General features: G+C 37.8%; 1 long non-coding RNA gene across 3 annotated transcripts in view; it reads right to left on the bottom strand.

Moving 5' to 3' along the window:
* LOC135452036 (uncharacterized) overlaps positions 1 to 27,584 on the bottom strand; it is a 104,160-nt gene that overhangs the window by 54,065 nt on the left and 22,511 nt on the right. Inside the window, exon 1 of one of the 3 annotated variants that reach the window (XR_010441525.1) lies at positions 10,827 to 10,928. The exons of the other annotated variants lie outside the window; for them this stretch is intronic. This is a non-coding gene — a long non-coding RNA (uncharacterized LOC135452036). Of the gene's footprint in view, positions 1 to 10,826; positions 10,929 to 27,584 lie in introns of those variants that run through there. 3 annotated transcript variants of the gene reach the window in all.

Here is a 27,584-nt window from a genome sequence, read left to right as displayed (position 1 = left end):
CACACGTGGAACAGCACATGCCACACCAGCTTGCTGTACTCAGTTGTGTTCATTACAGTAGAAACAAGCTAATTTAAACATGTATACATACATATTTTCAATGCAACTGTATCTAGGAATGATTTCAAGTGTTCCCAGAGTGAAAGCAGAAATTCTGGACAAAGGTGCTATAAACAAATCTAAAAATCAGATAAAAAAAAAAATCTTCTCCAATATGACATTTAACATTTTCTAAAATAACTGATAAATAATGACAGTCACTTGGTTTTTAATGAAATATAGACAAAAGGACAAATTCTATCTTGAGAGACACTGGGAAAAATGCAGTTCTTGGTTATATAGCACAGCATTTCACATCAATTTTGCTGGCTTGCAAATGTAAACAGTTTTGCACAAAGCTTGGCAACCTAATAATCAAGCTGAGCTCCTCCCAGATAATAATAATTTTTACTTGAAAAGACTGATAACAAAGTTTCCTCTGCTGAGTTTCAGATGGAACTGTGAAAGTCAGACACAGTCATGTGTTTCCATGTCATTGCTTGCTTACTGAAAGGTGAAGAGAAAAACAAGATTTAAGGAACAGCTACTAAAAGTAGAAGAATTAAGAAATAAACACCTGCAGAAAGAGACAGAAAAAACCTTTCCCTGGCAGAATAGAATTCAGTTAAGGTTGACACAGTGCCCCAGTAAGGACCCTGTTCTCAAGCACTTGCACCATTGAGAAAGCTGCAATCATCTGAGTGGTGTGTCTCCCCTAGCCTGAATCTCCTGGAAAATTTCAGTCAGAATACTGCAGCAGTTCCTGAGAAAAAGGCAATGGGAAATAGCATTTGCTTAGAAAGTTGAAAGAGTCTGAAGACCTTTCTTTAAAAAGTCCCATGCTTTAGAATAAGGACTTGCCAAGTTGGCAGAGATCTTGTGCCTTTTGCTCTCTCAATGAAAAGCCACTCAAAAAAGTCCAACTTCAAGCCCTGAGGTCTGTGCACAGTCAGTACTTCCTGGACTTGTATTTCCAACCTTTCTGTCTGTACTGGACGTGCTCCAGGGGCCTGAGAAGGCAGAGAATTACAGCTCAGTGCCAAATCTGAGTTGAACAATCTGAGCTAAGGCAAGAGGTCTTTGTTGCTATTTCAATACTTTCCTTACTAAGTCCAAGCACCACCAAAGAGGCATCTCTCGAACCCAAATATTGAGGGAGAGCACCAATCCTTCAGGGAACAGACTGGACAGAAGAGGAGCTGGAGGAATGAAGAAGAAACTGGGTAAATGAAGGGAAAAGAGAGATTAAGACCCAAAAATCTTGGATTAGAAGAAAAAAGCAGAACAAGTGGTGAGCAAGTAGCCTGCTGGACAGAAAGACTCCAGTAAAATCCAGGACAAGGAAGACAAAATTCTGTTGAAGAACAACTCCCAGCTAGGAGAGATATCTAGGAATGAGGCTGGAGCAGCAAGAAACACAGAAGCTGTGTCTCCTACCGTACCCCCTCCACCCCCCACCTAAACATCCTGCAAATTAATATCACTATGTAAAGCTAAAGCTTTTTTCCTAAGGTTTTTTTTCCTTCCTTTCTCCAACTTCTGATCATATTCATTACCTATAGAATCCTACTACCTTCCTCTGAGGCAAACAGCTTTTGTGGTTTTGGCTTACCTTTTAAGGATATAGGTATTTGAATATTTTCCAAAGTCTTTTACAGTTTCCTGACATTTTTTTAACTGTTTTTTAAAATGAAAATACAACATTCAAATTAAAAAATAAGCTTCCAATAAAATTTTTGACTTCCATGAGTGTACATGAACTCAGCTCAAAGGAACTTCCAAGAACACACCAAATTAACCTTTTTTTTTGTTTTCTCCGTTATAGATCACCATTAATTTAAAAGTAGATCTATTTAGCTCAAATGCAGTGTTTGAACTGCTTTGGGAGAGAAAACTGTGCTGCTTCTACAGAGCCATTTGATACAGAGTAGTTATTTGCAAAACACTCCAACATTTCCATTCCTTTTTTATGATTCCTTAAGCATCATAGCAGGTATGGTGTAAATGCATGTGATAACTAGTTGACTGACTTTTTATTTTCTATAGTTTGGTTATAACTAAAGCAATTCCCAGATTAATAGTATCTGACCCACCTAAGACAAATTCCATCAGGTTTGATGTGGAGTATAAAAGTACTCTGATAAAAAAATAGACATTAAAGTAATGAGGAGTGTTGCAAGTAGTTTGAATATCAATATAAATTTTCAGAGATTTTGTTCAACACTGAACAAAAATTCCAGTAAAAAATTAGCTGTAGAACCCTCATGCACCAATTCCCAGCACAAGAATATATCTACATCCAGGAATGGCTCACATGTCAAATGTTCTCAACTTAATCAACAGGATTTCCTCTAGGATTATTAGAATAAAATATTCCAATAAGGAAATGTTCTTCAAAATATAAAAAAAAAAAGGCACAAAGCTTTCTCAAATATTTTTCATTCCATTCATTGCTTCTGGCAGTCATCAGAAGAGCTGACAGCTGCATTTCAATTTTCAGATTTCAATATTGCTTTTGATAGACATTATTCTGTGAATATATCTGAAATATTTCTGAGCCTTTTTCTTCTAAAAGTCCCCACGCAGTTGGATTTAGTTTTCACTGTCAGTGGCCTGAACAAGATGATCACTTAATGTGATAAGACCCATGAAGCAGCAAGAGAGAAGGACATGTAACAGTGTCAAATTCTGCAAGATTGTTCTGTATAACTTAAGTTCATGTGACTGAATCACAGTCTGGAAAACTTAATTTTGGAACTCAGTACTAAGTTTTGGAAGACAGTTCATAATTGAAAAGTTCGTTTCTAATGAAAATGTGAGGTGATGAAAGGTTGGACTAGCAGACTAGATCATTTGAGTCTTTATTAATAATATGAGTTCATTTTAATTCAGTGAAGCACATAATTGGCATCAAGCTTTCCAAGATCAGCACTCTTTCCTGTGACTTGAATCTGTAATATTTTAAGACATTTTTAATGTTATGGTGGATGTTTTTATTATTTGCATTTCTAAATTAGGTTACTGTCAGATGGCTCAGAGGAATCATAAGCTCGTTGATTTTATTGAGCCCAATGATATCCAGTGGCTAGTGACAAATCTTTATAAGCCTAAACCCGAATTCCTTGCAATGACTGCAGTCATCTGGCACTGCGGGGCAGAGATGAACAGGTTCCCCTGAGATTACTCCACCTTGAACCACCAGAAAAGGGCAATGGGTCAATTACTGTTGCAGTTTACCCCACAGCTGCTGCATACAAATCAGTTTTCCAGAAGCTCTTAAAGTGCTTTAACAACATTTACTTCAATGCCATTATCTTTGTAATTCCAGGCATTGTCAATGAACAACAATGAAATCCAGAAATAAAAACACACAGAATGCAATGGAAATGCTCTTAGCCATTTAGACTGAAATCACCTCTCTGAAAAGTACAGAAACTTTCTGACATTTGCCCTGCTATCATGCATTTTATTGAGCCACTTGTCTACAGGAAAGATATGCTTTAAATAACCTCATGTAATAAAAATCACTCAGTCACATCAGAAAGTCCCACTCTATTTGATATGAATTTTAATCAATAAGGTCCTTAGTACTTTTGCATTCTTAATGTTAGCAATGTCAGGAATCTCTGAATAACTGAAAATTTTTGCAAATCCATAATCTGATTTTTAGTTTAACTTTTCAAAAGAACCTGTGATTCACAAGCCTAAATTATATCACATTATTCTGTGAAGTATAACAAACTTAGGCCCAAAATGATTGACAACTAATAATCTTCAGCTAAGTGATTACCAATGAAATTATTGTTTGGGGGTTTTTTTCCATAAACTGGTTATTTAAGTTATTGGAAATTGAGAATCTGCAGGGTATAGTTATTTAAAAAAAAAAAAAAAGCTTAGAACTCAGATAAAGGTAAAAGCAATCTCAAAGGACCAGTGGGTGAGTTGAAATTTACCATTATGCATCTCTGCACAGGTTTACAGCCCTCATTACCCAAATCATCTCCTTTAAACAGAAGTAAGATATTGCAAAGTCTAATTAAAATACTCTATGGTCTTTTTAGATTTACAGAGACCATAGAAATAAGAACTAGCTACCTATCCAGCAATAGAAAAGCACAAGACAGAATTTTCAGAAAGCCTCAACTTGCCATGGTTGAGCAATAAGGTGAGATTTTTCATATTTTAGCTAGGCTGATAAAGCTGATGAAGGCAGCAAGCAGAAACAGACGGGGTGTGGCTGATGCAAGCAGCAAGATCTGGCTTTCAGTTGTGCCAGCGCTGAACAGCAGTTTATGTGGCTTTACAGCATTTTCCTGACTCAAAATACAGATTTGGACCTCAAACATAGCAACAGAAGTTGAAGCCTACAGAACTTGTGGAATCATAAGGTCGTTAAAACCAAGATTTTCCTTTCTGGAGCAGCATCTCACCAGAGCAGGATCCGAGGTGGATCCCTTCTCATACACCCTCTCTCTTTTGAACACGGGTATGAAAAGTATCAAACAGGCAACCTAACAAAACTTTCTTGAAATTAACATTCAGGCTGAATTATTTTCCTTGCCTACATAATTGTGTGTTTTTAAATAATTCAGGAACACAGAATATCATATATTAAGCTGGCATTCTTCAAAAGGAAGACAAGAGGTACCAAAAGGACAGACAGTATCTTAGCACAGAACTTAGCACAGAGGAGGATTCAGCCAGTCTCTCAGGTCCTCAAGGTTTGAAGCCATAACCCATCAAACTGCTCTAGGATGCTTTTTCACCCATTCAAAGCACTGCATAAGAAATTGATTGCAAAATCGTAGCCCTGTATTTTAACAACATTTAAACAATGGAGGCACATTTCTTTTATCTGTTCAAAAAAGTCAACTGGGAAGAACCTGCAGAACGAATACCATACTGCTTTCTGCCACCCTTTTGAAAATACTATTTTAAAAGGGCTGACCCAGTGTTTTCCTTCTAATAAATTAAAAAGCACCATTAAAAGTTTTCTACTAAATTGTTTTATTTGATGGATTTAGTCTAAATTCTCACTTCTCTTGCTGTGCCAGCAGCTATCATCATACTTCATGGCACTTCTTTAGAGAACATGTCTGCAGACCAGAATTCTGTAAAAAAGAACAAACTAACTTTGCAGACTGTGTATTCCACATGAGAAGCAAATGGATGTCTGCTGAGGGCAATGCTCTCCACTGTGATAGTGAAAGCTTTGAAGCTTGGTCAAACTTCCAGGACACTGCAATCTGCTTCGAGTAGATGACAGCACGAGCTGCACTCTGGCAGAAGCAGATGAGGGACAGAACACACTGTCACCAATTATCTGAGCTTTTGACTGCTATAGATCCGGCTTTGCTCCTTTGTACAAGAATCCCAGCCCCACCAGTACTGTTCACTACTCATTCATCTCTTTTGTAAAAGTCTCTAGAAAGAGCCCTTCAATCTTCCATTTGAAAACCTCCCAAAACCTCAGCAGACCCCTGGGTGGCTCTTAAACACAGAGTACTATTATGAAGCACTTTAGCTGATGCCACCTCTAAGGGCACAGTGGAAGGGACCAGTTCTGGATGCCCACCAGCTCCCAGGCAGCAGAGTGGGGGATGCAAACACAGACATGAAGTCTGTGGGATGGGAAGCTCTGTTTGAAGGCAGTTCAGGAACCATGCAACATCACGGATGCAGTAATTTTTTGATAAGCTCACTCTCACCTGTCCACCCCTACTTGTCTTTTAGAAGGAGAATTTCTACATAATTGTGCTGAGGAGTTAAAAATGAACAAAACTTCAGATGTGAAGGACATGACACAGGCAAGCACACTGGTGGGCTGTGCACCTCTACTAAGGCAAACTCCCATTACAACTGCTGACTCCAACAGAGCTTAGGATCCTGCCAAAAAAGGCAGCGCACTGATATTTATCTATGCATACAATATTACTCATAGATTCCAATTTTAAAATCCTAATTGAGCTATTATTTCAGCATCCCAAAAGAAAGTATTACCTGGGCACTTTGTTTGGGGATTTAGAGCCTAAAACAACTCTATTCAGATAAGTAAGTGATACTGGAAGTCATCCAAGAATTGGTGACAAATGACAGTATCGTTTGTGATGCTCTAGGATGTTCCTTTCCTACAAATATAGGATATGCCAAGTTCAAAGGAATTCAAACACAAAAAGTAATGCTCTAGAAAACAGCATGCGAACTGAAAGCACCAAAGTGATATAAATAAAGAATATTTTTAATCAAGCCAATTATTTTTAAATTTAAACAAAACAACAACAACATTCACAAAACCTCCACTCAGACCAAAAGGCACAATAGTTCTCAGGAACTGTAACTTGCAATTTCCACAGAATTTGGCTTGTGTCCTGATTCAGGTCCCTTTATAATACAGAAGATTAATAAAGAAGATCAACAACAAAGTTACAAGGATAAGACAAAAAACCAGTAGCAGTTGCAGCTTCCTTATGTGATAACTGCTGATCAGGAAAACTTTAGATACTGCCTCTCATGCAGTGGGGCACATTTCTACTCTACCCGTGATTCTTAGCAGAGTTCATTCAATAAATCTGTGTCCTCAATTCTTGACAGCTGCACATTCTGCCTTTTCCCTTTTCCTCTGAATTGCCTTCACTCCTTCAGCACAGATTGAATGACTGATTAATTGTAACAATTTTAGCATTGCCTTTGTTGCTCACATTAGAGATGTCATTCATTTGTGGGAGAAAGCAGAGATAAGCAGTGCTTAGTTCACCTTTCTGTCCTTGTACAGGGCCTAAAAAGAAGGAAGCTCTGAGCGTCTTCAGGGTAATTATGCTGGTATTTGTTACTGTGGGTAACTCTGAGTGCCTTGAGGTGGAAGCATCTTGTTACCACAGCATGACCACCAACAGAAACATTCAAAATGCATGTCTTGCAGATAAAAACAAGCAGAGAATTTCCAGAAAGAACAGTTGGCAATTTTATGATAACTGGAAATTGAACATGTTTATGCTCCAATGGCAAAATATCTTTCTTCCTGCCTACAAACAAGGCTCAGACTTGCAGAAATGAAGCGGGGGAAAAAAGGGTTTTCAATACTTTTGTTATCATCCTGCCTTCCCGTACCCTGCCCCTTGTCCCTGGCTCTGCTGCATTAGCCTGTGGTCATGAATGAACAATTATAAAGATAAAATGTTTTCATTAGCAGCTTTTATTTTGCATTTTGTATGACTTCAAGTGAGGGCAGATTTGTTTTAATTACATTTTGCATTTTAGTAGCATACATTCTCATCAGGCACCTGTGTCACCCATGAGCAGAGTGTGTGATCTACATGAGCGCATGGGTGCTCTGTACTCAGACTGAACAGGCATGAATGCAACAGAAAACCTTACACAGAGCAGGAAGACCAAAGACTCTTTTAATCCTACCATGACTTAACCATGGAGAATCTGGCTAATTTTTATTCTCCTGTACCACCCAGTCCTGTCCAGATTCAGGACCAAAAGCTAAAACATTCAGATTTTCAGTCTTGTCAGCTAACACCAAAAGGTACTGACAGATGCCTCAGAAGATTCTCAATGTCATGGCTCTTGAAACTTCTCTACCCTCTGCATTATCACTCTGCTTGCTAGTCAGGAATTGAGAAATTATGCTTTGCTTCTTTTGCATCTAATTTACATCTCAGACAGGGCTGTCATTCTAAGACAAAAATGAACAATCAAGGAAAAAAAGAATGGCTGCAAGAACACCAGTAAAGTATACACTATTACTAATATAGCTGGTTTTAAATACACAAAAATTTTTGTAAGGCTTTGATGAAACCCCCTCACAAACTACCACCTCTAAAAACAACTTTCTGACCCTATGCTGATAGTAGGAAGGAAGATTGAAAAGCACCAGGAAACAATTCTGCAGTGTGAAATTCAGTGTGTAATGAGGGGTGCAGGTTCCCTCACCCTGGGCATGCTTTGGTCAAGCTCATCAGGCAGCACTGCCATGGCTGAAGTACCACTGTGATTTGGGCACTAAGGAACAATTCTGTCCACAGAAGCAACATCAAATTGAAACATGCTTTGAAAACATAGAACACTGAATCATGCTGCCATTTAATGACTTTTACATCTTATGAAAGTGGGGTAGAAATCTCTTACATTCTTTTGTATCTGCAGTTATTTGATACTATGAAAGACCTGCTGCATTTCTTCCACTCTTCTCCATCAACCTCTTCCCAGGCACACCAAACCCAGCACATCAGACATGGGAATCCCATTCCTTGTATTTGACTTCCCCAGTGCTGTTTAAGACCAGAACAAGAACTACTGGTTTCAGAAATTGCCAGGGGAGGATTCCATAATGTCTTTAGAAAAAAAAAAATAGATTATTTGAGCCTGCGTATAAATATGTAAAGACTAGAATTATATCAGGAAAAGATACACAGGTAGATCCTAGCATCAGAAGGGCAAGAACATAAACATTTTTAATGCAGCAGATGAGATGTTAGATCACAAACCTAACATTCAGCTAGTCAAGTTCTCATGCGGTGAGAACTGACTTCCTAGACTGAACAGAATTATGTCAGTCAAGGATGATGTTAATTTCCAACTGCACTGGCTTTGTAAAACTTAGGGCCTGATTCATCAATATTCAAGGCACTTTGCAAAGGCCATCTTTTCTGTGAGCTTTTGTGGCAGAGATAGACTGATACATCCCAGTGGGTTTGTGATTCATAGTTGTAAGGTGGATTTGTTTTGGCATTAGCCTAGACAATGATTAAATGAATTTCATTAATTAAATAAATTCTCTATCAAGGGCTACATTGTAAATAAGATGAGGGGGCTAGAAACTGCAAAAATGTCAGAGAACAATCAAAATCTACGTCAAATATTAAGAAAATTACACAGAATGCACATTCCTTCTCTTTCTGACATGGGTGATTCTGTTCTTTTCCTATCCTGTCTTCTCCTTCATCCAAGTTCCAACTTATTTCATACAGCTACAGTATTTAAAGCCATGTAACATAAAACACCTCCATGTATTATAGTCACTTATTCACAAGACACAACCTAAAGAAAAATTCTTTCACCAGAATGCTGTTAACATCAGATTGTGTCATACATTCATGGGTTAAGGAAAGCATTTAAAATACTTCATAATTTTAGAGTAATGTTAGTAGGCAGCAAAGTCTGTTAACATGAATGTGTTAATGAATTCCCATCTCAGCAAGGAAGGAGCTAACTACTCTTTGATTTTAGATTATGATTGTCTTGAGCTTCAGACAACTACTTTGGTCATGGAAACAAGCACCTATTTGCAAAAGCACATAGAATAAGATTGCATTTAACTCTCTATATCTTTGGTTCTTGATAAATTTAACTTTAGGAAAGAAAGAGCAGGGGCAGATTCTGTGGATTTAAATTAGTTTTATAATTTAATTTGAATAAAATAAAAATTAAAAGCTATTGGCCATCACATCAGATAAAAATAGTGCAAACAGATACCAGACCATGAACACAAATCTACCCAAGGACAATTCAATATAAATTCAGCAATCTCCATCCTCCAGTCTTTTCCAAACATCAGAATTATGTCTCCTGTTCCTCTACCAGGGCCAGTCACAAAGTTTTCTATGAACTGCACTGACTGAAGTGAAGGTCTCCAGCAGCTGACCAGGTTATTGGGTGACCAAATGTGGCAGCTCAAGCTGTGGGATATGCGCAAGCCCTGGGTCACCCCCAGCTGAAGGTCCCAGGCCTCCCAGCTGTCTCACCAACATGAAGGGCTGCCCATGTCATCCAACAGGAAGGTTTGATTCAGTCAATAGATCATCAGGTGGCCACACATGAATTTAAAATACTAGATGTTAGATTCCTACATGGTTATCAGTCTGAAGGAAACAGGAGATTTATAGATGATAACACAATAAAACTCACAGTTTGAGACTTATAGATCACCATTAAGGTCATTTAAGCATAGCTGTAAAATTCTGTAAACAGGTTGTAGGTTTTTCTCACCCTGGGCACCGTTCAAGATAAACAGAAATCTAGTTAAAAGCCAATAGAGTTTAGTAATTCATCCTAAAGTAAACATTTAAGAGTAGCTCAGATGGAACATTCCTTCAGTGTATCTATAAACACAGAGACTGATCAGATTTGAAGGATTTATCTGGAACATGAAGATTTGTGTCAAAGATTTTTGAACAAGGCAGAAATAACATGGTTTGGTTCCAGAGCCTGTGAATGATCATTCTAACTGAAAACTACAAGGTACCCTGACCTGCCACCTACCATCTCCCTCTGCTTCTCACCTACACTTGCACTGTGCCTTTAAGACATTCTTCTGAAAAACAGTTTAGGTTCTTACTATAAACCTTTGTTTAAAACAAACAGCATTTTTACTGTGATTTTTGAAACAAAGAATTAATCATCTAAATATCAAGGCAGAGATCGGTTGTTGCAAGATTTTTTTTGAGCCACAGGAAGGAAAGCCTGATTTTAGCATTCCCAGTGTTCTTATCAGTTGAAAAATCAACATGTCAAGTTAAGTAAATTGTCACAGCATTCATTTTACTGGACCAAAGCTGTCTTAACAAAACAAAACCAAAAAAACCCCACAAAAAACCCAACCTGTATTTACTGAAATACAAACAGATCATCACATATGCATTTACTTTCCCTTTTCTAGTCCTTGGCCCAAAATAAACATTAGAGAATGTCCAAAAAGAAGAGATTAAAGCAAACAAAAAAACACAAACAACAAAAAAAAACATCCACATCAAACAAAACCAGCCAAGCAAAAAAACCCTTACCTGACAGCTTTTCAACTTTTTCTTTATCTCAAATTTGTGCTTGAAGTGCTAAGATTAAGTATTGGATAGAATATCATTTGAATTCACTTTTCATTAAAATATGCAGCATTTTTTTAGGCATTTCTAGCTTCAAATACAAAAATGATTGTCCTCCTTTCCCCTGCAACACATAGTGTAAAGATGAGAATTAAGGATCGAATTAGGAAAAAATGTGCAAATAGGTCAAATAAGAACTAGAAAATGAGATGAAGCAGAAATTCAAAATTACATTAATCAAATTCCACTATTAAGAAAAAATGGACATTTTTCCTGGAGTTTATAACAGTCTTTCATTACCAAAATCCTGGATTTACAGATTATATTTTACCATTTTTCAACATGAAATTTTATGCAATCTAAGCACATAAGCACTCCTTAGTAAATATCAGTCTTATTTTATGAGTTGCCTAGCAAATGCATGGATATGTCATAAATAAATAACATTTTTATTAATAAATTATTATGGCAATAAATAAGTAATGTTTCAAATTACCCACTAGCAAAGCACAGATACTGAGCAATTTGCTTATTTTAAATTCAGATTTCCTAATACAACACTCCTTATTCCATGCTGCCACAACAGCATTACAGAGTTCTGATCTGCAACTTTCCAACCTCTAAAGATTGTGTTAACTTTAACTGTCTCTCAGATTGACTGGATTATGAATTTATGGAATGAAGATATTTATGCTATGATAAACAAGAAAACAACAACAAAAAAAAGACCCCCAAATCACACAAAGATAAATCCAATGAAACAAAAATTGAAATTCTAAACAATATGTACCAAAAGTCAGTGCCTGTTTATACCTCAGATATTATCCAAAAGTACTAGAAATGACACATTTTTAATTATAAGTAGGGGCATATCATATGAAACAATAAAATGGAAAAATATACTGAAAGCTTTGAATTAAGATGAACACAGGGTCCACTCAGGTATTTACCACATATTCCTTGTGTGGCATTATTTTCACTGACTCATACTTTCAGTTTCCTTTTAATACTCTAGAAAGGAATAAAACTCCGCAGAGCAGAGCAGAAGCATTTCTGCTGCAGCCAGCAGTAAAACCCAATCTACACTTCAATGGATAATCCTCCTCTGGCTAAATACTGAGATAGCAACTCATTGTAATATCAATATTCTTGGACTGCCCTGGGTGCTTTCTTCTGGGAGATAGCATTTTCCGGGAATGAACATGTCTGGAGGTGGAAAAACTGAACCAACCCAAATATGTGATGAAAAAAGGAAGAGCAAGGATGACTTTAAATATCATCTAAATTGTGAAATCATTCTCTAGAAGGATTTGAGTCAAACCCAAAGTGGATTGAGTGAGGATTTTGTGCAGCTGCTTAAATCTGTATGGTGGCCCAGAAGTGCTGAACTAGAAAGAGGCACATTATCCTCTGTTTCATCCTCAGCCTCACACAAAGCTGCTATTGAGCAACACTGACTCTTCTCAGAGTCTTCCTGGCACAGGGAGAATGGTAGAGAGTTTTGGAGCTATGAACAATTTATCCTGAAATGTTTTGGGAGAGGAGGAAAAAAGCATTTCATAAATGCAGTATATGCCATTAACAATCATCAAAGCTATTGCAGCCATAAATAATTTCCTCTGTGAGGGAAAGCAACCTCAAGGGAAATAATGCCTTAGGAGGCAAAACTTGCATATCTGCAAAAACTAAATGCTTAAGGAGAAAACCTGTCCAGTTAAAATGATCTGCTGGGCTGGGGGGATGAAGTGACACAAGGGACAATCTCACACAGTGCTTTCAGTGCAAATATGTCACTTAGTGTCTTTAATGCAGTAGAATCTGAATATTGAACAATATGCAAATCACAGGCACTGTTTTCACAATCTCAGAATGTTCAGACCTCCATCCTTAATAATCCCAATGAAGATCAGTGTCACAACCCAGCAACAACAGGTATATCTATGAGGACAGAGAAAAGGATGAAAGCCAAGCTCAAATGTTCACCACTGTTGGTTGAACAGCTACAAGCACATGGCCCCTGTCAAGTGCCAGGCTGGCTCACACTGGGGAAGGGCAAGGAAATGGGCACAGGGAGGATGAACAGGACTATGGTAATTAGGTATTATCAGGTATTAAGCACAGAACATACCCAGAGAAATATTTCTTCATACAACTGAACTATGAAAAATTGCATCTGTGCCACAGGTGTTGCAAGGGCTAAACTACAAATGTTTTAAAAAGGTTTAGGCAGCCTTGTACTTAAAATTAACAGAAATAGGGTATCAGAGGGAAATCTTCCTATGCTACATTTATAGTCCCCATATTAAACAATATTAGTATAAGATAACCCATCTACAATTAACATGAAGGTATTACATATACAATACAGCTTAACTGCCTTCCCAATATCTCTAGCCTTGACATTTCATGTACAGGGAGCTGACATGAAATGAAAACCCCAGGATCTTTTCCTTTTGGAAGTGTAGGGGATATTATTCTGCAATTTTTTGGCTTCCCAAGTCTCCTACAAGGTTAGTTAGACAAACATTTCATGAGTTAACAGTGCCTCACTACACTGTGTAGCTATTTCCACAAAGACACCCTTCTATTGATCAAACTTATTAAAGTGTTTGTTGACTGCCTCCATCTGCCAGATACATGACTGCTTCATGTGGAAGCCCAATACAAAGCAATTGCTAGGTAGCAATTAATTACACTTGCTAAATATAAACTAAATAAATCAGAAAACACACAGCACTGAGTAAGGATATCTGAAAATACACTTGCTTTGGCCAATCTCTTAAGCCAGCGAGCTGTGCTCCTGGGACTTTGAGGGCACAAACATGGCACTAATCCCTCAAAGCATCATCTGCAGTGGTGACACAGTCCAGATGCTCAAGCAGAAGCAGATTCAACATGAATGTGAATAATGCCATGGGAATCGCACTGAGCAGGGATCCATCCCTCTGCAGTACCCAATGCAGGCCTTGCACAAACCAGGCCTAATGGCTGAGCATCACTCAGCAGCTTTAAACACTCCTTGCCCTGGGGCTCCTCTTACTGTTTCGCTTCTCGGGTATCAATAAACATTAGAGAAACAGCATGCTGAACATGAACAGAACACTGGTTTTGCATGCCAAAACAGTAGTCAAAAGCATAAATACATTTTGTTAAGAACATCTATTCCAGGGTCTCCTTACATGGTTTATAGATTACTATAGAAAAAAAAAAAAAGGATGACATCAGTAGAAGAATGTAAAATTTGACCTTCAGCTAGACAATGATTGGCATTGACTGTAATTCTTCATGAGATTTCACATAATCAACATGCTGATGCATGCAGGGAGAGTACATAATCAGCTGCTCTTGATCACAGACCATTTTGCCTGAGAAAAAAAATCCAGCACTGGTTTTCAAGAGTGTAAGGTCTGTGAAAATTGCAACTAGAAACTGAAGTTATGGGGAAAATAGCAAAGGAAAGTTGGAAAATATACTATTTGAATTTGAACAAAACATTACAATCCTACAAGGTTTATAAACTTCAGACTGAGAAGAGATTATTAACTTAATCCAATGGTTTGGTCTATAGGTGTTTGTGGCAAAATTGCAGAAGAGATTTACCATCTTTTACTTCTCCCAGCATACCAGACAGATGCAGTCCCTTCCCAACCAACTCTTTGTTTTATTCAGCAGTTCTTGGGGACCCTACAAATATGTCAGAGCTAAAGACAAACATCAGTTCCAGATGATAACAGTTAGACTGGGGAACAGTCCTGTTTTTTCTCCATCAAACATTTGAAGAAGTATATCCCAGTTATAAATATATCTACTTATTAATTTTGTTTGATTTTACATTCTTGTAATGATCTAGTTGGCTATTCTGCATTAGTTCATACCGTCTCTCCTATGATGCACATCAAATGTTACCTACATGACCAAAAGCAGGGTATTTCAAAACTGTGCAATTGCACATGTAAATTCAAGGGTTGCACACAAGCAGTTAATAATTGACTCTGCTCATTTTTTAATATTCATGTGAAGTTGCAATAACTTCACATGAATATTAAAGTTATTAATTCATTAATAATATGGCAATCATTGTGGTTAAACAGATATTTTTAGGACAGAAGAACAAGAAGTGTCACCAGGTTGAGACAACTCCCAATACAAATGAATGAGTCCTGCACCTTTTATGGCAACTAACAAACTTCAAAGTTAACAGTTAAGGAAAAACAGGGTTTTTTTTAAAGTGCTGAGCACTTACAATTAGAATTTCCCCTTCAACAGACAAGAGTTCCAGGAGGTAAAAGTACTAAAACCTCAGGTAAGGAGGAAAGTCTGTGCTTCTTCCAGCTGCATAAACAAACTTCCCACTCTAAGTTTTACACAGACCACAGATGCTATGTCACACAACACTCACAGGCATAAGTTCAGGATCAGCATTATGAAAGCTTTACATTTGTATACTAAATTTTGTGACTGTGTTAAATGAGAAATTCAGCTAAGCTCAAGATTCAATACAAATGGTTGACAAATTGAGAAAAAGGTGTATAAATCAAAATAACTTTCCTCAATTACAATATATTCTTTGTAAAATGCTTGATATGAAGAAAGGGGAAGATGAAAATGTCTCCCTCACCACCCTGCAATGTGCTGGATTTGTCAAAGAGTGGATCAGATCATCAAAAACTATGTAGAATAGCTGTTCGTAGAGCATTTAATCCAAACAGAAAGACAACTACCAGTTCAAATTCAAATAGGCTTTTTCTTCCTCTGGTCAACAAACAGGGATTGTCAATCACAACTCCTTCACACCCATAACAGTTTCAACCAACTTACTCTCTGCTCTGATCACAAACGTACATAGTGCATTTTTATAAGAAAAAGAGTGTCCCTGTTTCCTCCCTAGTATAGAGGGAATAGAATTTGACATATGTTAAAAGGACTCCTAATGAAATAATCTTTCTCAAATAATTAAAAAGTACAAAAGTCAACAGAAACTTTCACTTAAATAAATTTTAAGTTTATGCTTACACCTCAGCATAAACTTAAAATGATCCATTTTCTAGCCCTGAAGTATAATACCTTCACATTCCCCATGAGGAACTCCAAAAACAGCAGATATAACTGTATGGCAAAATAGCAAAACAGTTTGAATGAGAATTTCTGTGCTGAATGCGTAAACAGAAGCAACTTAGAAAACATGGTGTAATTGTGCATCTCTGCAAGAAGAAACAACATTCTTTCTTGGTTATACACACATATGTAAAGAAGGAGGGCATTTCACCTGGCCCTTTTTTAAATTATTCATTGTTGCACACACATATTTTTAGTTCTATAAAAGGTCAGTCTTCTTCTGATTCCATAACACTTGCTTGTGGAGTAAAGAAGAGTCCCATGAATATGCAGACACACACCCCTGTAACACTTCAGTCACTGTGCATTAATGTGTGTTCTCTGTATATTTCAAAGTCAAACAAATAATACCTGTCATGAACATGAATTTCTAATATCTTCTATATTTCATTTTAAATGAAATGTCAAAATGATGGAAAATATTTTCTAGAAAGCTGCAAAGGGCAGTGTCTAGTAAGAAGCTGCAATATGCAATCCTGCACTAGTGCAAAACATCATTAAAGGGACACTCCCACAAATTGAATCAGATTTTTAAATCATTATTTTACTTACCTTTGTCAATTCTTACACAAACATTTCTAAGAATAGAAATCTGTAATCCTGATTTGTCATTCTTCAATTACAATAGCCAGCTAGATTTCCCTACAGCTGAGAAAATGGACGTCAGTATATTATTTTTCCTTTGTTATGCAGTATCATGTTGACATAATATTTACAAAACGCACTGAGCTGGAAGCCAAGTTTGGATGGGTGGTGTTTGCAAAAGATTGATTTTTCTGGCTCTGTCACCTGGCATGCATAGAAATGCTTTTATACATTTATTCCCCAATATTGGTTCAGCTGATTAAGCACCAAGGAAGTCTTAATCAGTTAATATGGATATTCCAGTCACTCATTCAAAACCTAAGCTGCCTTTTACATCCACAAGCCAGGCCCAGCAGCTCTCCTCAGCTCATTGACATCTTTCTCCTGTCCTTGGCAATCCCACCTTCCCCAGAGAACTCAGGTTGCATTTTCTGTAATCACTCCACACCCATATGTTTCCTCTTTCAGCTCACACACAGCACACTGTGCTCTGCCAGGGGATCCTTGTTAACCCACTGAGTTCATCTTTCACTAGATTAGCTGTGTTCATAAAAAGAGAAGAAGTCATTAAGGCAAGTGACATAATTTTACCATCAGCCACAGATGAGAGTGGGGTTTGGTGGTTTTCCTGGGGGTAGGGTATTGGTTTTTTAATGTTGGCACAGTCCTAATTTCTTTCACCATTGTTATTTCAGACTTGTGAACCATCCAAACACAGTTCACACAGATGAAAAGATAAATCTTAGGAAAAAGAGAAAGCATTGATTTTCAGGCAGCAAATGAATCTCTAATGTCCATACTACCTTCACTGTGATCTCTGGCAGATAAATTATTAATGCAAGTGTATGAACATCATTTTGTTGTGATTAGATTTCACTTAAATTTTAATTTAAAAAAAGTCACAGGGGATTGAAGAAGCAGTCACATAAGATAAGTGAGTCAGTCAAAGTTTTATTTTTCATGTTTGTGTGCTGGGATTATCTGGAATCTTATCATTCATGCAGCAAATTACCAAGAACTACATTAAAAATGTGTATAGCCATTTTCATTTTTAAAAGATTCAAGACTATAAATAATTAAATGGGTGAGACATCTGTTATTTATGAGCTGAAATGACAGTTTTAATTTAGTTCTTCGTTTAGCTGAGCCTGACGTATTGAGACTAAGTAAGAGAAAACAGGAAATATTTTTAAATGACATCTCTCAGAGTTTAGAACTTCCAAGAGTGCAAATCACACACTTGGGGTTTTTGTTTGTTATGCTTCCCTTCCAGATCCATCAAAAAACACTGTTCATTTTTGACCTAGCATTGCATATCCATGAGGATGTTGATGACAAGGTAGAGCAACCACAGTGGCTTCACAAAATAAATCAGCCACGTTACATCTCTGTAAACATTCAGGAAACAAATTGTTTATTTAACACATGGATACCAGTCAGACATGTTGCTCAAACTACAACACTGTTATGAAGCAGATATTTCCCATACTTTTTCCCCTTATTTCTCTCCACTACCATACTAGTAGAACATTTATTGTTGTGAACCAAAATATTCCCTGTGAGAAAACAGAGGGCTCAGAAAACTCAATAGCAAGGTCTGCACAGAGCTGGTTAAGTCAGTCAGATAAAAATAAAAGGTGCCCATCTCCCCCTTGCCAACTTTGGTCTGGGGAGGAAAGCTTGGCTTGTTCTAAAACTTCTGCTTTTCTCTCTCTTTTTTTTTTTTTTTTTTGCTTCTTTTTGATTTTGCTTTTGTTTTAATAAAAAGTTTACATACCATGAAATTATTCTTTAGGAACAGACCTTTAATGATTCTCTCTCATCATTGATTGTTGAAACTACTATCTCATATGTCTGCTAACTTTGAGAGACAAGGCAATGGGCACAAATTATAGATTTACTATTCAAAGGATTTTTGCAGGCTTCAGTGAACATAACAAACAGCATCAAATGATTCAAATGTAAAAGTTGGGGTTTTTTTAGTATAATAATACTAAAAAACAAAAATAAGTAAAAAAATAATGATTTTTGTGATTGCAGCTATTTTTCCATACTCCAGCTTCAAACAAGCCACACAGCCCCCAAAGCCAAAGGACCCAAAAATAAGAACTCTAAATAAATTGAAAACAGATGAAATTATTTGTAAAAATCTACCATTAACTTCAGATCTAGTTTACCTGGGAAATGACTGTCCCCATTCGCTTTCTGAGAAAAGCAGATTCATAGCTTGAGGGTCTCTCAGGGGGTGGGGAGGTGGGGTGGTGTGTGAAATTCTGCTGAGACAGAAGCTGTCCAACAGGAATGTCATAATTCTCAAACTGAGGAGAATGAGCTCTTGGCTTCCATGTGATCAGCCTGGGACAGAACTGCTTTTCAGAGGTGTTGGACATAAACAGCTTTCACTGAAATTCATGGGAGTCATCACTGCTCTGAGAGAAAGGGTTCACGACACATACTGAATGACAGAGGCTGATGGAAAAAAAAAACTGGAAAAAGGCCTAAGCCTGGAGACTTGTAATAACATGCTATCTTTTATTGGATCAGTCATTTGAGTCTGGAAAGGAGAATATTCTAGCTGATCTCATAAAAGACTTTATCTGTCCCCGTGAACATGGCAATTCTTAAATCCTAGGCCATCACTGACACAACATTACTGCCGTGTCTAGAACCTGCAGTAACTTTCTTTTGATATCTTACTGTTGCACAGAGGAACAACTATATTTTCAGAATCTCAGGCTTGTATAACCTTCCCAATGTTACACAACTGTATTGTTTATTTTTGGTGAAGCAGATAGAAAACCAAAGCCTCAAGGTTTTGTTTCTTCACCTGCTGCAATGCAAGGAAAAAGGCATTTCAAAAACCTGTATATTTTACATCTTATCTCCTAAACAAGAAAAGGCAAAACAAAGTAATACTGACATTTCATTCCTGCAGAAGAAAGTACAAGAGTTTCTCAGCATCTTATCTTATTTCTCATTGGTCATTTCCCATTTATTTACTAGGATAAAATTGAAAAGTGTTGGGTTTTTTTTCTCATACAGACAAGAAGGAAAAAGAAAAAACACCCAGCAAAAATGAGGTGGGGAAGGAATCCATCCTTTTTCCACTGGAAGATTAGCTTGTCTATTAAAAAAACATCACAACAAATTTTCACATAACATAAGAACAATTACCTTACTCTCCCCCCCATCCCCTAGCAGTTGAGATATATATTAAAAGGGAATCAGCAAGAAGGCAGCAGGTGTTGAGGAGCATTCAGGCCAAAGACACCTGCTGTAGATGTCAAGAAAATTGAGAGAAATTAGGGACATCTAAGAGGACAAACACAGGTGAAAGCTTGAAAAGTAACAGGGTGCCAGGTGAAAAAAATAAACAGTGCTAATCAGACAGATGAAATTAAAGGCTTGCAGATAAGCACTGCTGAGCTGCCCACCCCACGAGTATAATCATTTGTAGCCACAGAAATAAAGTTCAGAAGTTGCAGCCTGATGTAAATATCATAATATACATCCTATAATTTCCTAAAAAGCTAGATGAGCTCATTTCAAATCCAACTTTTTTATTTTTCGTAAAAGGAAACCAATTTATGTCCTGAAAACAGTGAATAAAAGATAAGAACATAAGCAGGACTGCACAAAATAGCCTGTTACAAGGTACCATTTAAGAGCATCTGGAAATCAGATGTCAAGAGGGTGGCTTTGAGTGATGAGAGAAACACCTGCTCCAGTGCCACCAAGGGGCAGCTGTTTCAGCTGTAGAGCTGTGGACTCGGATCTGCAGAAATGTACTGCATCTGGAAAACACTTTCTGTTTAGGTGTACTTGAAATGGGGATTTCTTTGAAGGTCATACATTAATAAAGTACAATTTTACTTTTGTGAGTCAAATTTTACCAGGAAACTGTGAAAGACAGGAAGAGCAGGAATCCCATATGAAATTGCCAATAGTAATGCATCTCATAGTTCTGAAGCAAAAGAAGGAGCACTCAAACTGAACCAAGAGCATTGTTATTTGTAAGAGGGTGACCAATGCCATGCTTGTTCAGTGTGGGCAGGGCCCAGGGCTGGTCCGTGCCATTGGGCAGCTTGGTGGAGTCACTGAGATGTGCCTTGCCAGTCAAGCACCCTTGTGTCCCTCAGGGCTGCAGCCGCACCAAGGGAGGACAAGTCCTGCTCCCTCAGGAGCCCCAGCCAAGGCTCTGCACACCCAGCACCATCTGCTTGGGCACATCCCCCAGCCAGTCTGGGGGAAACACTGCTGGCACTGCGGGAAGGACACACAGGGAATATTTACTGTCATTTACCAGCCCAAGGACAATAACTAAATGAGAGTTGTGAGAGTTTAAGGCACTGAAAATGAAATGCAGGACCACGCTCAGATTAGTAAGAAAAATTGCCAACATAGAAGATATTGACTGACCATGACATAAACCAAAGAAAGAGGCAGCCAGGTGCTGAAAAGGGGAAAGATCTGCTCTGCAAACAGGTCCAACATTCAGCACCTGACGGTGGCATCTCAGTTTACCACTATCTAGAACAGGGTACATGTCATATGTTGCAGAGATTTCCTTCACTCTCTTGAATACCAGGCCATTTCTGCAGAAAAATGTTTGGGCACCATAGAAATCATTGCCAGATTTAAAAGCAGGTGCATTGGTTATTCAGGTATCCATTGAATATTAAAATCAAAAAATGTTTAAGGTGAACTAAAAGTTTTAGAGTTTACAGCAAGTTCACTTTCTTAAAAAGTGCCCACACATACAATAATGTAAATAGCATTAATTTTAAAGCAGATAAATGGAATACCCCAGTATCATCAACACTGATCTCATATTAAAAAGGAAGGGAAAGTGTGTTAAAAAAAATCAAAGGTAATCTACCTTTCACTTGTTGTCTTCCTAATGTACCACTGAAAGAGCTTAAGTACTAGTGTGACCTTTGTAAAGTTCAAGGATTCTGTAGTTGTATTATGGTTAAAGTAATTAAAACAACCTACAGAATACCTTTTATCTACAGATTAGTGCTACAAAAAGAGTTCATCAAAACTTGCCAATTTTGCTTCCCCACCTAAAGAAGAACTGAATAATTTTCCAAACTGAAGTCTGGAAAAAATATGCCACTTCCAAAATAATCTCAAAGCTTAATATGAATCATAGTCTTTTCAGAAAAAAATTTAAACATCCCAACAGTTTTCAAAAACATTAGATTATTATGAGCTAATACAAAGGTTTTGAAGACAGCTTTGCCTCTAGTTCAGTTTCTATTCCATCTTCAAATGTCAAAATATCAGATTTAGTCATTACAAATACAAATGTGAGATCTTGATTTTAATTACAGGATGTTGCTGTACAGTGAGTGCTAAGATGTGGATATCAGAAAATATAAATAAATAAAACTTTAAAATACAATAGCTTGCCTCTTTCTTTGTCAGTAAATGGCAGCGAAAGGACATAATGTATCCCAGTGCAATATCCCAGGTGTATCTTCTTCTGTACCTATACTACTGACATGTCAGGAAATCATGGAAAACATAACAAGGTATATGATCTCCTGTCCCAATAATACTTAGTAGAATACCTTAAAAAATAAATTTATATACACCAGAATGTCTTTCTAATCCACCCATACAATAGAAAGAACACATTTCCCATTCCATAACATTGTTTCTAAAATGGAGGAAAACAACTTGATAGGATTTTAGCTTAGTTTAGTTTTTAATGATTTGGATAGGAAGAAAGGAAATCCAACTATAAGCTTTGACAGGATGAACATCTCTGCATGTGTAAATCCTATTTCACCACAGTTGAAATACATAAGTATGTCCAAGTGATTGTGTGCAAAATAAAAGTAATAGAAATTTTCTATTCTCCTCCCACTCACATAATAGCTGAGTGCATTTAATTGAAACCTCCTTTAAAACTTTTGAGCTGAGACTAACGATGGCAGTTTTGAGACAGCAGAATATTTTTAAAATGTAGTTCATGGGATAAAGAGAGGGCTTTAATAAAAGACTGTTTGCAACATTAACTAGTGTGCTTAGTGGTGCAGAAATACCAGAAATTATCAACATACATCTTTGCTCAGGTAGGCTGCAGATAAAACTTATTTGGCAAAAAGGGAAATTCTTCACTGGATTTCCACAAGTACAAGGAGTCCCAAAAGCTTAGTGTGAAAGGGAAAAAAAAAAAAACTTTTTTCCAAAAGCCACTTGCTAGAGTTCCCTGAAGCAGAGAAAAATGCCTTTAGATGTACAACAAAAAGTCAAGGGCAAACCTTGAACAAGTTAGAACTGTGTTAGCATTTCTCATGTGAGTTGTCCCAGGCATTGTTCAGGCATGAAATAAAGGGTTTGTTGAGCACAGTAACAAGAAGTGATAGTTCATTACAGGGTACCAGAAACAAAAATTTCTGTATCATTCAGATATTTACAGTTATATCTGCAAGGGAAAAAAAACATAACCAACAGATATTTCATGGAGAGACAACCTATCTCTGAAATAATTCAATAGTTTCTAAGTTAAGGTAAAAGGTACTGAAAATTAAGAAATTGTAACATGCCCCAGTGCATATAATATACTCATTGCAGGAGATGGAGGGCTGGATGCAGGAAAGGCCTAGGGAAGTCAGAGCATGAGCTCCGCTGCCTGGTGGAAAACACAGAGACACCAGCCAAGAGAGGAATTTAACACACAACCAGCCCTTGCTGGCACACTGCAGGAAAGGCTGTGGGTCTCATAAACAACAAAAATGGCACCAAAAAAATCTAGCATTTTCTCCAATTTCCTACATCTGGCTTCTTACACTGATTCTGTTGCTTTTTAACTAACAGTCTTCCTGACTTTCAATATATAAAGCATAAATAAATGTATAAGAAATAAATAGAAATATCCAGGCTTTCCTTATTTTTAGAAAATAATTAATAAAAAATGAAAAAAGCCCAACAAAAAGAATCACCAAAATCAACCATCAAAAAAAAAAGAGAAAGACCCAAAACCTACAACTGCTTCATTGTCTTCATTGTGGTTTATTGTACAAACAAACCACACAGAGAAAATACCTGTCATTTTCAAGCTCCTTCCCTTGGAGTTCTAGCACTGAGAACCCACTTTAGAGGAATATTTCTGTACTGCAATGATGCTTATTCACCTATTAAGTTAATCAGTGGTATTTGTTCCCTCTAGATATGGTTTTGAAAAATTCTTTTAATCCAAGCTTTCTTTTCAGGATTGCAGTCAAGACTGGAGGCAAAACAAAATTAACTCTAATTGTACTTGATCTACCAAGTTACATGACTCAGCACTTCAGACACTAAAAATTCATCCATGGAAAAGCACAAAGCACTCCCAAATGCCTGACAAGACCTGCTTTTCTTACTTGACAAGCTGAGTCTGAAAAAGCTCCTAATGGATTCATAGCAGTGAGGACAGGGAGTTAAGGATACATTTGTATGGGAGCTGATCCAAGCAGCACTTCTACAGCAGAGTCCCAGCCTGCATGAGAACATCAGTGCAGTGCTGCACGCAGGGTAACAGGTCCTGCTAAGCTCTGCAAAAGGCACCACCTGCACAGTTCCCCGCTGCAAGAGAAACTTGCTTCACACAGTCCAGAGGTATTTATCCAGCTTGGCTAAAAAGTATAAAAAAAGCCATCCAAAAGTGTTGCATACTGTGTCTTGTGGGATATGGTAAACTACTGCAGCCTCCAGAATTTTGGTCATAATGCCCTTTCAATTTTGGCACACATGACCACAGAAAGATCAGTTCCTTAGGTGATGGCTACTTACAGCAATGCAGGAAAAACTGTACCTGCAGTTGCCCACTACAGCTACAGATTATACAGCATTGACTACATGCAGCTGGCAAGAGGCTGGTTTGGGGCATTTCAGGGAGAGACCCTACAATTTCAGCCTTTCACTCTATCCAGATAAACTCTTTAATGCTAATCAGCTGAGTTTTGATTTGTATTTATATATAACTTTGCACATTCAATGCTTTCATTTAAGCTCTCAGTGCTACTGCATATAATAAGGACCAGTAATAATAACTAAAGACATAGCAACTTGGAAAAAAGTTTTTTTAAAAAAATATCTTTAAGATATTGAACTTTTCCTGCTTATGAAGAAAAATGAAGGAAAAGCCTCCAATATAAGACTGCTGATTTCATACCTTGCAACTAACCAGGGAAAGGGAGTGGAAAGGATGCGCATGCTATGATTTTTAAAAAACATGATCCAGGTCATAAACCTGCCTAGCCAGATATGGGAATATACTGGACTCCATAACTCCAAGGAGCAGCTGCCTACATTTAAAATCTTCAAGTAACACAGGTATGTACAACAACTTCTGGAGCAGAACACCCCTCCATGTCTGACTGAACAGACAGCAAAGCATTTCCACAGGGATGCTGAACTGCAGACTGCACAGGTCAGCCTGCTCCAGTCCTGAGTTCTGTGACCTTACACAGCTGCTGTGGTATGGATGACTGGAAATCATTACAGCTTAATAGAGCTCCAATGGAAGGACCAGCTCTCTGCTTTGCTCCCTGCATCTCTGGAGAGAGTGAACTGACACCCAATAGAATGGTAATCAATACATACCTGACACAAGCAATGTACATAAATTATAGATGAAGGATCATTTAAATACATTCAAACAGCACAGTTAGCCCTTCAGATGCACTTGAAATGCAGATCTTGTTATATGAAGATTGGTTTGTGATACATAATTGTACAGGGAACCTTTTTTCAACAGAGTTAGGTCACATTACAGGCTCTGGGATGAGCAAAAGACCAGCTGCTTCAGAGATACAATACCATCAGACTAAGAACACTGCCAGGTATTTCCTGCAGTTCCATCTCCTTTACATTAACTGTAATTTGCCTTAAGGTATTGATTGCCTTCACCAAAGTGTTTCTTGCTTAATGATTCTACCCTATTCATTGCCTGCTTCTATTTCTATCTTTCTGCTCTTTTGATCATTTGCATCATGCTGGAGGCATGACTAAGAATATTATTCATCTGTTGTCCATACCTTAGTTCAAGGGCCTGATCTAAATAAAGGCACATCATTTCCATCTTATACCACATATGAACCAGAATAATACCTCCCAGAGCAGTTCCTCAGCCACATCTCTCATCTTCAGCAGCATTATGCTGATTTACACTACTAAGCATCCAGTCTGTGAGCTCTATATAAGCCCAAGAGAAAAATCAAGGCCCCAGGAGATCTGAGTTTCTGAGATGCCAATGAACTGAAGCAGTCCATTTGTCATAATCAAACTTTGTTTTTCATTTTATTCACCTCTATCACACATTTTTCCTTCACTCATCACTTGTTTCTCTTCTCTTCTTTAGATGTTCGCTTAGGAACATGAGAAAGAGCAATCCAGTTTGATTCAGAGGTACTCCCCCTCAGATAAACATGGAGTGGACACTCACAAGAATGGGAAACTATACAGGTTCATTTTGCACCAAGTACCAAGGAGTAAGTTATTACTCCAGAGACAATTCAAGCTAAAGCCCAATAGCTATTTTTTCAAACATAGGTTAGTTTATTTTGTCATACACAAGGTGTGGACAACTTCACATGGTAACCAGTGAGCTATAAAACTGATTAGCACTAATTTGGTCACTAACCAAGCGTTAGGTCCATGAGGGAAATACCAAAATAAAAATTTCTCATATCTTGAAATTTATCTGAAATATTTTTCTGTTCCATGTATATAATATATACAGTCACAAGCTGTGACTACAGCTTGTACAAAGAAACTGCAGAAAGAGGCAATCCAGCACACTGTGCTGCAAGAGTAGCCAACAGAGGAAGTTTTGCACCAGCAAACCATTTTGATCACTGAGACCACACCTACATTTTCTCACAAAGTTAATCCTTTTCTTGAGGAATACAATTAGCCTGCCCCTAACATAGCTCTTGCAGTCAAAATTACTTCATTCATACTTTGCCACCTCCCAGCTTTTAGTACTTATTCAGCCATATGCAAAAATGAAATATCCCATTAAAAATACAATCAAGCAGTTCTAACGAAAAACTTACATCGCTCTTGCTGTAAAAATCCTGTCTACTTTGAATTTAAGCTCAGAAAAATTGCTCTGCTCACAACAATGTAACAATGAGAGCCCATGAGAACAAGACTCAATTAGCTCCAAGAGTTTTACCCAGTACAAAATGGCAAAAAGCAGCTAGAAATGTGTTCAACCTTCTCAACCCTGAGCATTCCTGTAGCACAGAGGAAATTCCCTGGCTGGCACAGAGCTCCTTCTACAGACAGCACGTGTGGTAGCTTGGGAAATACCTGGAATGCAGTTTCTGCTGCTGCCAAGAGCAGCAGTGCAAGGGCAGAATTAGTGCAAGAAAATGAGCTGTTCAACTGCTTACAGAGTGTGTAGCCTGCCTGGAGCTCTGTGCTGCCACATAGCTGTAACTGAGAATTCAGATAAATTAATACACATTTCAGTCACCACAGCCACACATACAAATTGGATCCTTTTGAGCCCAAGTACACAGAAGTGCATCAAATCAGCTGTTTAATTGTTCAGAAGTCAATTTAGGCTAGCACATAGCTTGAGCTCTTTCCAGGTCATATGTGGTCCTGTGAAGAATCACTCAGCACAGCAAAGCAGAGGATGAGGTCTAAATAAAATTATGTGGACTCCATGAGGTCTCCCAGCTCAGCATCTTTCCCAGAGGGAACAGGGGAGCATCTGCTCTAGCCAAGGACAGTCCACAAAATGCCTTTTCTCACTCCCAGCTGCCTTGGGTGGGGGTGTGGCAGCCCCTTCTGTCCAGCCACATTGGCCACAGGCACCATTCACATTTCCCCATTCTGCAGCCCTACCCTTCACTTCCCCTCTGGGAGAGCAGGAATGGAGACTAATAGAGGGGAAAACTGGTCCTGGGATTATTTACAGAATTACTATAGAACGTGCATTTTTAAAAGGAGGCGCCTGTGGGAGCATTTCCTTTGTGCAGGATGAGAAATCAGTTACATAACAGAAACCCACAGAGC

The sequence above is a fragment of the Zonotrichia leucophrys genome, chromosome 10 (assembly GCF_028769735.1).
Source record: "Zonotrichia leucophrys gambelii isolate GWCS_2022_RI chromosome 10, RI_Zleu_2.0, whole genome shotgun sequence".
NCBI lineage: Eukaryota > Metazoa > Chordata > Aves > Passeriformes > Passerellidae > Zonotrichia > Zonotrichia leucophrys.
Note: the sequence above shows the minus strand (reverse complement) of the source record. Positions and strands in the feature narration are given on the sequence as shown.